This window comes from Macrobrachium rosenbergii, chromosome 4 (genome assembly GCF_040412425.1).
Source record: "Macrobrachium rosenbergii isolate ZJJX-2024 chromosome 4, ASM4041242v1, whole genome shotgun sequence".
NCBI classification, from domain to species: domain Eukaryota; kingdom Metazoa; phylum Arthropoda; class Malacostraca; order Decapoda; family Palaemonidae; genus Macrobrachium; species Macrobrachium rosenbergii.
In genome coordinates, this window is record NC_089744.1 from 41,150,573 (window position 1) to 41,164,098 (window position 13,526).

The following is a 13,526-nucleotide window of genomic DNA, read 5'->3' on the forward strand; positions in this document are numbered from 1 at the left end:
GAACCTCAACTCTGCCCGGTAAGCAGAAGCTCCTGTCCTCGGCTCTCTGTATGGGACATTTTGGACTTGAATTTAGATGTCTGAAGATTTTCTCGGTATTACGTTTCCTGAGCGTGGCGCTCCCTCAACATATCCAACTTTCAATTACTTCTTGCTTAATTAACTGACTGGAGTTAATAGTCTGATACTGGTGGTAGATGGGCCACCTCTTGTGTGGTATTCAGTTGACTTTGGTCAGGTGAGGACCGTGTATGGACGTTCTTAACTCCTGGGCTGTGTACCGGCCGCTTTACCTTGGGAGCTAGTTTCCCAATCTAACAGGTATTCAGAACTCAGAGAGAGAGAGGTGAACAAAAATAGTACAATACAAATAACATCATAATATAATTCTGCACGCAAGGTTTTGAGTTACTTTGGTTAAGGGTACACTCGGGCACACTTCCATTTGTTAATAATTAGTAAAATCCTTGAAAAATGAATAGACATACGCTGCGTAAATAAATGGACGGGTATATACAATAAAACTGTTTGCTCATTGATTGGAAGCGGTTGTTTATTAAATGTTTTTCCTTACTAATTCCCGGTATTTATATTCCGTTTTCTTTTTATTTTCTCTGTTCTTCCTATCATTCATATATAAATACTCATGAAATTGGCGCAGAAAATTTGTGGTAAATTAGGTTAATTTCTTAAGAGCGCGTGCTCGTTATGATGAATAGTAATAGGCGAAAAATAAAAAGAATTGCACAAGGATATATAATACGAAAGCATGTGACATTCCCCATAAACTAAATATTAAGTTAAAAAGCTGAATAGACAAATTTTTTATTTCCCAAAATTTCTTTTTACGATTATAGATTTTTCTGTTAACTCTGGAAATATTAATTCAGCAGCTTAAAGTAGGAGAGCAGGTAAAATTACAGTAACATTTTAAATATGTTAGTGAGTTTATACCACCATTTTTGTACCATTCATAACCTTCGCAATGTAGAAGCAACGTAGAGAGAGAGAGAGAGAGAGAGAGAGAGAGAGAGAGAGAGAGAGAGAGAGAGAGAGAGAGAGAGAGAGCCGGTCTTTGTCAACCCGCTGATAGAACAGAATAACAGGAAGGCCAACACATTTCTCGCTCGTTCGCTAGAGGCTTAATATATCTGTACAGTGAGGCGGACTGACCGAGAGAACGACAACTGAACTCATTGAGATGTCTTAAACGTTTTTGGTGAACTGCGCTCTGGTCTAAATGGTCTGCTGGGTTGGCAAATGCAATTGTTGGAGAACGATAGGGAAATGTATAAGCCACCCAAGTCCGACACTTGCAAAAGAGCTGAGTTTCACCTCGACCTCTCGAAGATGATGAAGAGCCGAAGAATTCTTTGAATTGTCACCTTGGCCCTCCTGATATGATGGCATACATTTTGACAGATTACTGATCCCTCAAGTTAGAATTTCTTTCTCTCACTGTTTCTCTTCACTTCAGCTACGACAACGACAGGCGATTAACAACCAGATACGCAATTCACTGCTTAAGTCATCAAAAGCTTTCTGCATTTTTAAGAAACGGCGTCCATATCGTTCCTTTCCTCGTCTATACTTGGGGACCGAACGCAGTCCATGGGTTGTTAGCGGAGTTGTATCAATACACCAGGAGAGAGAGAGAGAGAGAGAGAGAGAGAGAGAGAGAGAGAGAGAGAGAGAGAGAGAGAGAGAACTAATTATATTGTTGATGGAATTCTTTGACAGGCTCATCAATGTGGCTGAATTTTGTAGGAAATCAAATTAGAAGTAGGCTACATCGGGATCTGGTGGAGTGTTCTTGTATATAAGATCCACAAGACGCAAAGATATTTAGCATACTACCAGTACATCCATCAAGTAGGATGCGAGGTCTTCATAGTCTCTAAAAAAGGGGGAGAGTTCTGGGAAGGGAAGAAGGGGTGTTGGAAGGTGGGAGGGAGGGAGGCAGGGGGGACATGAAAAATTAGAGAATCTTTATGGCAAGAAGGCAAAGGGCCCAGGAAACCTGCTGTTGTTGTTGCTGCTGCTGCTGCAGCATTCTTGGCAACTTTAAAAGTAGGGCAGAGGGCGTTGCCCCAGAAGTTCTGGGCAAGGAGGAGCAGACAGCCTGGTCTACTGCACGAGGGACCGTAAGGCGAAGGTCATAGACCGTACGTGAAAGGCTTGATGCAGATCATTCACCAAAGAGGCCTCTTGGTCAAAGTCGTCTTCTTCCTCTAGTTCTTCTTCTTTTTAAGAATTCAAAGTGACTTTCAACAACAATTTCCTCTCCAGAAAATCTTATTTTTCTTTATAAGTAAAAATCAAATTTCGTATACATTTCAATATCATTAAAAAAATCAAACTTAATTCTGTGTTATGTTTCCGATCATAATAGGTAATACTTAACTGATTTTTCCTCGCCAAAAATATTAGGACTTGCCTTTAGTCTCCACGTTGCCTCTCTACGTTTCTCTAGGTGTAAAACGTATTATAATACTTTTAGGGAATAGCCCTTAAGCATTACGTGTATGCCACGGACACAAGCTATATAAAAGAGAAGACAATAAAATAACAGTCTTTAAAATTTCAACGATCCTAAAAAATGTACATTTTCTGTTAATATTAAGTAAGAATTTCCTATGTAAGCTAGTTTGCTTTTCACCTAACAAACTGTTTTAAAGAGGCAATAGCAAAAACCACACACGAAGTCCATCACCATCTACTGAGGGAATTTAAATCTCAGAGCACTACGCAAGATCGTCCTACGGGGCAATTATGGGGTTGCTATTTGTTCAAGACTGAACGGTAGCTCGTGTTAAGCCGGCAGCACTTGAATTTTAAAGTAAAACGCCTCCCTTCTCATTTCTATATAATATACTGTATATTTATTAACACACAACCGGTCTTCACAATAGTCCACCTATTTAGGCGCGATGTGGATAAGAAGACGCGTAATTGTGATTTAATTTCCAGTTTCACTGTTATGCTACTACTGCGTAAATGTACAACTTGTATTAGACTGCAAATATAATATAACAAACGATTTGCTGCATTTGAGAGGAAATCAACGAACTACCATGATAATAGTGCTCAATCTTCCATGGATGATGAACTGACAACAATCATAAGTTAGTGAGGTACACAATCTTTTATTTTCAAGTCTACCATCATGGCGTCGACCGTCACATACTCGTAGATTATCATACTTTATAAATTAATATTTCTTATGTCATCGGTTATGGCTATCGCACACGCGCGCGCACACACACACACACACACACACACACAGCCATGTCTGTATTCCAAGACTGGTTTTATTTGCTGTCGAACAAAAGTTGACTTATTCTCGCACCTTATCATGATGACGGTCATTCTCATGACGTAAGTAATGATGGAAATCCTAAAGTAAAGAAGTTAACCAACAAAACGATTTAACCTAGGGCCTAAATCTATTTTTATCATCACCGTATCATTATCATGGAAGTCTAAAAGCAAGTTTCGACCCCGGTCATTAGAATGAGACTGAGCAGAAGTAAGAGGAGGAAGAAGAAGAGAACGAAGAAAAGTGGACAAGAGGGAGGAAGGACCGGACTGCAGAACGGTCCTGAGGAACGTCAACGCTGAATAAAAAAGGTCGTTCGACTGGAACCCGTTCTGCAGCAAAACTTACCTCATCATCAGGGCCAGGTAAACATGACCGCTGGCAAATAAGGCACGGAGCGATAACTGAACCTAGGTGGATGTGTCGCGAGTTCGGTTCAATAACCCGAAGCTTCGAATGTCATTCGGATGCGCGTCTCGTCACCGCGCGTCTTACCGGTTAAATAATAATTATCCGACTAAATGAATGCCTCGTTTACTTTGCCTTTAATAATTAGAACTGTTTCTGTACTTTGGCTTTCCTTTGCATAACGGCTTCATGTGGGCAAGGTACCTATTATGTTCTGAGGATGAACGGGATTCGGTACATTGTTAATTAGGTCTACTGACGTTATATGCAAATGAACTTGATGGAAACTAGAGGTATGCACGCACACATACACGCACACATATATACATATATGTGTGTGTATCTGTATGTACTTTATATATATATATATATATATATATATATATATATATATATATATATATATATATATATATATATATATATATATATATATATATATATATATATATATATAGAGAGAGAGAGAGAGAGAGAGAGAGAGAGAGAGAGAGAGAGAGAGAGAGAGAGAGACTGATTAATTGATTGAGACTTGCGGTTTTTATTTATTTAAAATGACATATGTGGACTATCAATTTCTGATAGAGATGTTAAATGAAGTTAGACTTTCGCCCGCACGGGCTGTTGCTTTTACGAAGAGCACGTGTTCTTCTGGTGATATTAGGGACTTTCTATAAGACACAAACGAAAAGTAACCAACGAAACATTTGGTTTTTGGATGATTACAAAGACAGAGAAGCGTCAAAAAGATAAATGCTTTTGTAATGATCTCTGTAGCAACACAGAAAGAAGGTTAGTACTATCTTATGTAGAAGTCGACTTTAATCTACATCTAGATGATGGGAAAGTTGCTTGGCAAGCACCAGTCATCCTTTCAGCAGGCTTCATTAAACTGTCGATTAGGATGCATAGTTTAGGTGAACTCATTTTGACTCGTAATCGGCTGTTAATGAAAATAGTCGCATTAAAAAGTTACATGGGCACTGTATGTTAATGGTTGGGATAAGAGGCGTTGTTGAGTTTGAGTACAAAGGAAGATGAATATTTTACATAAAAAAGCCAGTTAAGTCTTAAATGTAGATATGAACTTAATCGTCTCTTTTCTTCATAAAAAACTAGACATCGCTTCACGAATCTAAAATTCCATCTCAAAGAAAAATGATCTCAGCCCTACAAGTAATATATCTCATTTAAAACTTCAACGCATGAACAAAACAGTAATAAGGATTATTAAGATATGGAATATTATCAGCAGAGAACCAAATCAGATTAGTGATATGCACCCTATCAAAGAACACGTAAACTTACAAAGGGCCAAGTACTGTTTTGTGATTTCGTTGTATAAATTAAGGGTGAAACCATTCAAAAGAAGGAAAAAACAGATCAAATGAGTTGTTTTCAAAAAAATTGTAACCGACTGTATAAAAAGCAATGAGTTGTCTATAGAAGTTCAAACATCATTGCGTTCATTGTTGGAAAATAAATACTAGGTACTGAAAAATCTCAAAAAATGTTTCTTCAACGCAGAATTCAAACCGCTACTGGACGGCACAATACATCATAGCAGTTATCCGATACCACACCTGTATTTCAAGTAGTTATGCATTTTTCATGAGGCACAAAACTGTTGTTATGCGCGCGAACTGTGCCTGCCACCGAATGTGTTAGGAGGGAATGACTGTATGAGGCATTGCGTTGTGTTACCTGTGTCGTTAAAACTAAGTCATCTGTCTTGGCGAAAGTTTTACCCAGATAATTAAATAGCATTCCAGTAAATAAAATTTTTAAAATGTTTAATAAGTGATTCTTTTTCAATTCTCTGATTTGAATTGCCGATAGATGTGTGAGTGCGCGGGCGCTTGTCGTCAAATTTTCAAATTTGCCGGTTTTTTAGGAGAACCTATGGTTCAGTTTCCTGTTAGCAGGGATAGCGTTGAGAGATGTAGCTCTTCTGATTCTAAGCTACTGATGTTATGAGATACGGTTCCTAGTAAAATGTCACCCATCCAAACACAGGCCTCATCCAGTCAAAGAACCAAATGTCTCATATTTTTATTATATATATATATATATATATATATATATATATATATATATATATATATATATATATATATATATATATATATATATATTGTATATATATATTATACATATATATATATTATTATATATGTATAAAGTTAAGTATACCTTAGTTTTACCAGACCACTGAGCTGATTAACAGCTCTCCTAGGGCTGGCCCGAAGGATTAGACTTATTTTACGTGGCTAAGAACCAATTGGTTACTTAGCAACGGGACCTACAGCTTATTGTGGAATCCGAACCACATTATAGCGAGAAATGAATTTCTATCACCAGAAATAAATTCCGCTAACTCTTCATCAGCCGGCCGCGGGAATTGAATATATGTATAAAAATATATACATATATATACATATACATATATATATATATATATGTGTGTGTATGCGTGTGTGCTCCAGCGCGTGCGTGTGTGTGTGTGCTCCCGCGCGCGTGTATTTGTGCGTGTGAGTGCGAGTATCAAGCCGTACCTCCTACCAACGGGTGGTCTTGAGAAAATACCAGATAAAATGTAATATCATCCTCGCCTTACAACTACACAGAAAATTCATCAGCAGTGCGTCAAACTACCGTTCACATCTTTATTACATGCGCGCAGGCTCTCGCTTCCTTGGTGTTGAGGTCCTTCCTTTCTGATATCTCTTGTGTGCCATTCATTCTTCCTTGCAACCCTTCCGAATTGTTATACATACACACATACACATATATACATACTTACATGTCAGGTAAAACCACTACATTAATTGCTTCAAAGTTTTTAATTAATATACCTCGAACTGAGTTACAGTGCACGTGTGTCACAAGATTTAATTTTTGTTCAAAAGGCTTCCTTATTTTTTACTGTTGAACATCAATGTAATGTTTAGTAACCGGGATGAATTCGTCCGTAGAGTTTCAAACTTCTTTTCGTTTATTCTCATTATGTGAACAGCGTTTCCACAAGTTCCCGAGGCTAAATTATTATCTAAACATGAAAAAACTTCCATATAATTACGACAGCTGACAAAATTAAGAATTTAGCTTCGATTCATGCATGAGCATAAACTTCAAAAATCAATTCCTAGATACCAACAACCGACAACGAATAAATAAATAAAGCCAGATAAACTAACAACGGCAGTATACGGTTCTTTCCATCCAGTCACCCAGACCTGCTGTGTGGGATTTTATCCGTTTGCGCTGGTGCCGTCTTTTTTGCCATGCATGTCCCATTTATCTGCTTCCTTGTGTTTAATGCTATTACATCTGCCTGCTTCTTCGGCCCTCTACTTGTATGAACGCAAATGGAGTAGAATCTGATTTTTGCTTCTGCTATAAATGTTTTGAAATTTTTATATATTATTGTAGTTAGTGAAGTTGAGAAATGAATGATCATGTAATATGAAAGGAGGTCGCGCTCTCAATATGGCACTCGTATGAAGAAAAGGCTACAGCGTAAGGGTATGAATCAAACCAATGATATTGAATTAATTGCTCAAAAGTTACTTAACGGTTAAACAAGTAAATAAATAAAACAACTACTCAAAAACTGGATGCTCTCTACTTCCTGTGAGCGATGATGCCTCTGTTAAAGTGCAACACGTGCACAAGTATTTCTTTTATTTATGAATGCATGCTTGTGCATAGTGAGTTTATATAAACATAATCATGCTTGTTATACACTTGTGTGTGTGTGCAATTTTTTTTTCTTTTAATGAAGCCCAGATATTACACTGACCTATTTATGCCCCAGTCGCTTTGGCAACGTACAAATAATCCCGTAAAAAAGGATAAAGCTCTGGCAGCCGATCAAAGGGAACACTCAATTAGATTGTGAAATGGACTCGTAATGACAGTTGGCATCAAGTGACCTGAATCATGGGCGCATAACAAATAGAGTGAGTGACTCCTCATGAAAACATCCGCGGCAAACATGGCAGCATCGGGGCACATATGCAAATGCCAGTTAGTAACAAAGTAAATGAAAAATCAGAAGAAAAAAATAAGAAATGATACAAGGTTTTGGTGCTAAAAGGAAGAGGAAATTTACAGATGTATGCAGTCGACGTAGAGCTATGCTTTTATAAGACGACAATAAAACAATCAAAAAAGAAAAATTATGTAAAAAAAAAGACAGTTATAAATTTCACAGTAATAAAAACGGGTGGAAATTTAATTCGTCACGCACAAGGCGAATTAAACAGAGAAAATAACGAAAGAAATAAGCAGTACGTGAGTGAAAACGAAAAAAGAGAAAGAGAACTCGAGCGGCCCTATAGAAAAAAAACTATCTGAGAGAGAAAGTCGCGGAAAGACAAAGAAGAGAATTCATTTCCCTTTTTACTATATGTAGCCACGCTAGAAGGAGTGCCTTTATGGCGCAGTGACGTCATTTCCTGCCATAACATTAGTTATTTCCTTTGGGGGTAGAGTTTTGTATGGAACTGATGTAAGGCTAGCTTGTTTACCGAGCAAAATTAATCTTATTACAATGGGCTTTTCTAATGCACGCTCAACTGACCGCAGAGATAGAAACCTGCGGTTAGAGAGAGAGAGAGAGAGAGAGAGTGTAAGGGAGGAGGAGGAGGAAGTCTTTGTTTAATTACCGAGGTTTTGCTGCCTCACCTCAAAGCGCAAAACACGACGGCGCAGAAATGTCTGACGCATCGTAATTAACCAAAGATCACACAGGAAGGGTAAGAAGTGATTCTTTGCCAGAGTTGTAAAAGGAGTAACCACTGGTTGTCTTATCGCTGACGTCGCTTTTATTGTTTTTGATGTAATTGTTTTTGCTGCTGTTGCCAAGTCAACTTCAGATAATAAGGTGTCAAAAATTTGTAGCACGTATTGCATCGAACTGCAATGAAAATAAAGTTAAAGAATAAGTGTATTAAACAAATGCAGTAGTTTCGTTGTTTTAATCAAAGTTGTTTTTCTTTGTTATTTCTCTTATATACTGTAGTTTGGTCCTTTTGTCTGTTTCGTGTTACAGCAAGAGTTGCAGCATTGCTAATAATATTTAAAAAATCGTTTTGATTAACTTTGTTATTAGATATAAGAAAAAATAATTCTTTAAGATCACTGGCTGATGTGAAAGTATTAATTTCTGTCGCAGATCGAAGATTTCTTTGACAATGTGAGAATGGAAGAACTTAATAGTTTTATCAAAAGACTCACTGTAGATTTTGTATATATACATACATATATATATATATATATATATATATATATATATATATAAATATATATATATATATATATATATATATATATATATAAATATAAACATACATGTATGTGTATATATATATATATATATATATATATATATATATATATATATATATATATATAAAACAATCACATGATCAAACGGAAGGAAACAAATCTTTAGTACTTCTGTTTTGTAGTACTTACCGCTTTCCCAGCTTTCCAACTTTGTGGTGACTTTGATCACAGACTTGCGCATTGGAGAGAGAGAGAGAGAGAGAGAGAGAGAGAGAGAGAGAGAGAGAGAGAGAGAGAGAGAGAGAGAGAGAGAGATTTAGTGGTTATTCCGAGGACTACAAGAAAAAGTTGAGCGTTCATTCACTCTTTCCATCTTTCATTTTTCTGTCAAAACATATATTTAATCTCTTTTTTCAGGATGCATAAGTTGACTTCAAGCCAGCACGGATTCTTGCTCTTAAAAGGGATCCGCCTTTTAAAATTTTACGGACGTAATAGCGCTAACCTGATGCGAGCTTCATGCTGAATAGAATAAAAAAAAAAAAAATCAGTTACCTCGCGCTCGAGTCTGGGTCATCAAGAACTCCAGTGCCCCGGTTGCAGGGTGTGTTGACCTGCCCAATAAAGCTTCAATTCAGTGCTTGTAAAATTGCGCGTGATATTTACAGGCCCTTGTAATATCATAGTGCTGTATACGTATAAGTCATACATTACTTTACGAATTCCCTTCAACTAACTCACATTAGAAATTCATGCACATATTTAAAAACTGAGTGTAAAAGAATATCACTTTCAAATACAAATGCTCTCACGCTTTACCACTTCAGAAACCATCGAATATAGCTTGTTTTATTCAGTTTTAATCTTATTGCCTGAGGTAAGTAACAGGAACAGCGAGTTTTTTTTTTTTTTTACGGCTGCAGAATAACATACAATACTTCAGCAACAGCGAACCTTCTTTCCTCTTGATTAAATACTTCCAGCAAAGTGAAATCAACTGTAAATGAATGTCGTTTGTGGTGTTTTAAAACTGCGAAATAAGAGCTTTTCCTGTTTTTTAAGGCAAACAAATGAATGAATTATTAAATGAATAGATAAATAAACTGAAATGAACGAAGCCATCCCTTAATTATACCACTTTCACAGTTTTTTTGTCAGTAAATCTCGAGCTATTCGGTGGATCTACAAGGGTCATTTACCCGTCTCTTACGTTCTCTGTGGAAGCAAATTGATAGTTGAAATGTATTTTCACTGCTTAACTGTTACTGCTTTCCTGTACAAAATGTCTTGCTTAGATAATCAAGATGTCTTCGTCTAGATAAGTGAACAATCTCTGAGCGAATACGATTTCTTTTGTTGATTTCGTTTTCTTGAGTCCTTGTTTTTAATAAGGCAAAATATATCCAAGCTGAATGCAGTGCATTGAGCAGGTAAGCGATTAGTCATCACGTAGCTAATGTATTCTCACCCATCACAACCTATAGGCAGTATATTTAAGAAAAAAACAAAAAACAAACAAAAAGAGAAGGAGAAAAATTGTTGGATGCCTTTTGAATGTTTGCCACCCTAGACGCAGGAGATTTCCTTACAAGATCAACATTTCTTAAAAATGATTTTAAAAAGCGTGGAACATCGACTGCATGTATATTAATATTCGATCATGCTAAAAGCTACAACAATTGAAAAATGGAAAATAAGCATACTGAAATAAACATATTAGAAATTAAAAATTAAATAAACCTCCAACGAATAAAAACATGCCTTCCGACGGGAGGAGAATGGATGGTGGAGGCAACCGACGAAGCTACCTGAAGAAGGGAACGTGAGACAACGAGGCACTATCAGCAGAGTGTTGTCTTTCCGGCAACAGGAGACAGCGCTGGAGGAGGCCGGGGACGAGCGTGTGCTCCCTCGGCCGGTTGCAAGGGAAGTGAAGGTCGAGACCAAAAGGCCCTACTACTACGAAGATGAGAGGGCAGCCTATGACACTCAGGTAACTCCCTGGTGAATGCTCCGATGCAGTAGACTAGGTCTGACAGGTTGGGGAACTTTAGGGTGTGGTGGGGCTTGGGAGTAAGGGGGAGGAGATCCCAATGCCGGTAGAGAATGGGTTTGTAGAGTCGCAGAGATTGAACATTTGGAGGCAGCCATGGATGGGGAGGAAAAGGTGGGGTTAGGGGAGGGCCGTTTAATTTAAAGTTGATACTGTTGATTTATGAAAGTAATTCTATTTGATAATCCTTTACACTTGTGTATATCGGGAATGCATTGAACATTCAAATCTCATTTTATATATAAAATATGTGTACATATGGCTGGGTTGACTAAATCGCGACAGTTCTGGCTTTTCCTTATTCTTGTATACACAAGCACATGGTCACATGGTCTGGTGGTTAAGACACGTGCTCGTCAAGCAAGAGAATTTGGATCAGACTTTCAGTAAGGTCAGAGTGATATAAGCAAGTTCCTTTAAACACTTGTGTGTTCTTAGACCTTATCATTACATTGTATACAGGGAGCTATATTACAGGTCACAGCCGCGGTGGAAATGGGTATGTGAATGCCAGCCACATCCAAAAATGTTAGCTGTGAGAGTCATAGAGGAGTAGTAACAAAAACCCTCTGGGGTCATTGAAGATTACAATTAATTAAATAACTATACACTAGAACTCGACTGGTTGAGGTTTTGCATTACGGGTGAGGCCTTTTGGAAATCCTGAAGTACAAGAAAAATCTCAAAATGAATCAGCACAAAGGTCCTTTGTGCTTGTTATGACATCCAAAAACATCAACAACCAGCTAACAAGGAGCTGTCATTCATTTTATGGCTTGGGGTGACAGTCTTTTGGTTGCACAATGCAACAGATTAGTCACCTTCACGTGCATCAGTGCTGGCTTAACTTGGCTAACATCCGAGGGATGGGCAAACTATCGACAAGATGGACACCGTGAAAATTAAAAGTAGAACAAAAGACAGATAAAAAGGAACCTTCTAGGATACATCCAATTTGTTTTCAGACTATTCCAGCCAAATCTTCATGAGTCCAGGAAGCCAATATGAGATGAGTTCTCCAACTTGAATTTGAATCAAAGATTCAAGGCAAGCAATGTAAACACCATGATTCTTCACTTCTGTCAAATGAAAGTCCTGTTGCTTTCAGATTCTGAGAATTATATTATGTTCGACATCTTGGATCAGTGTTAAACCATTCATGAAGAGTATTGTGCGCTAGAATTGTCACTAAAGAACAGAGTAGTCAAGATGAAAATCAGATGAAAACTGTGAGCTGGAGTGCTACTGCTCCTGGACAGTGCCCTTTCGACAAAGTGCAGTTAATGTTGCCCCCTACTTTCTCGACTGGCCACTGTCTGAATTCTAAGTTCAAAAACATTTTAGGAGGATTTGAAAAATCCCTCGTGTCCCAGCTGACGTGGGCAGTGAATGGTATACTTGGTTGCTGGAGAGGTGCATGGAGCTAGGAACTCCATCCAGAAATACTAACTTACAACCTGAAAGGTGGCACTTTCTAAAAGGGTACACGATGAAAGATATATTTAGGTATATGCCCGTTGTAGTACTTTTTTTTATCTGGAGCCACTCCTTATAATGGGAAACTATTTAATGTTAAAAAAGAATATAAACTTTATATATATACACGTATATATCTATACCCGTATTTAATTTATAAAAAATTTATATATATACATATATACATACATACATACATACATATATATATATATATATATATATATATATATATATATATATATATATATATATATATATATATATATATATATATATACACATACACACACAACGCATGATGATGTACATTAAAGATTCACCCCTGTTGTTCATATCTATTCCTGACGTTTCACAATTTTCTAATAATTACTTTTCCAAGGGCTCTAGAGAAGATAAAACATCAAACAATTATTATAAAAAATAACTCTGTAATGTTTACATCTTTTTTAAAGCCCATGAAAATGTAGCTATTCGAAAATTACGAAACGTCGTGGAATAAATATGAACACAAGAAGTGAATCTTAATTGTCCATCATCATACTTGTTGTATATAATGGCTATGCCACACCACATGGATTATACATGCATATATACATACACACACGCTTTATATAGTATATATATATATATATATATATATATATATATATATATATATATATATATATATATATATATATATATATGTGTGTGTGTGTGTGTGCGTGTGTGTGTGTGTGTGTGTGTGTTTATATATTACTAACAGGACCTCATTGAAACTGGATGGTATCTAGCGGAGATATTTATTCAAGAAAAGTTACAAGCTTTCCAGGGCTAACAGTCCTCGTTGTCAAGTATATCCGTAGGTAAGGATACTTGACAATGAGGACTGTCAGTCCTGGAAAGCTTGTAACTTTCCTCGAATAAAAATTTCTCTTCTAGATACCATCCGGTATCATTGAGGTCCTGTTAGTAATTGTATTAATGTACAAAACA

General features: G+C 36.9%; 1 protein-coding gene across 3 annotated transcripts in view; it reads right to left on the bottom strand.

Moving 5' to 3' along the window:
* Positions 1 to 13,526, bottom strand: part of LOC136833072 (endochitinase-like) — a 53,368-nt gene that overhangs the window by 10,637 nt on the left and 29,205 nt on the right. Inside the window, exon 1 of one of the 3 annotated variants that reach the window (XM_067094729.1) lies at positions 10,828 to 10,987. The exons of 1 other annotated variant lie outside the window; for it this stretch is intronic. The gene's annotated coding sequence lies outside the window, so the exon portion shown is untranslated. Of the gene's footprint in view, positions 1 to 10,780; positions 10,988 to 13,526 lie in introns of those variants that run through there. One more of the 3 variants, XM_067094719.1, reaches the window with a different exon arrangement.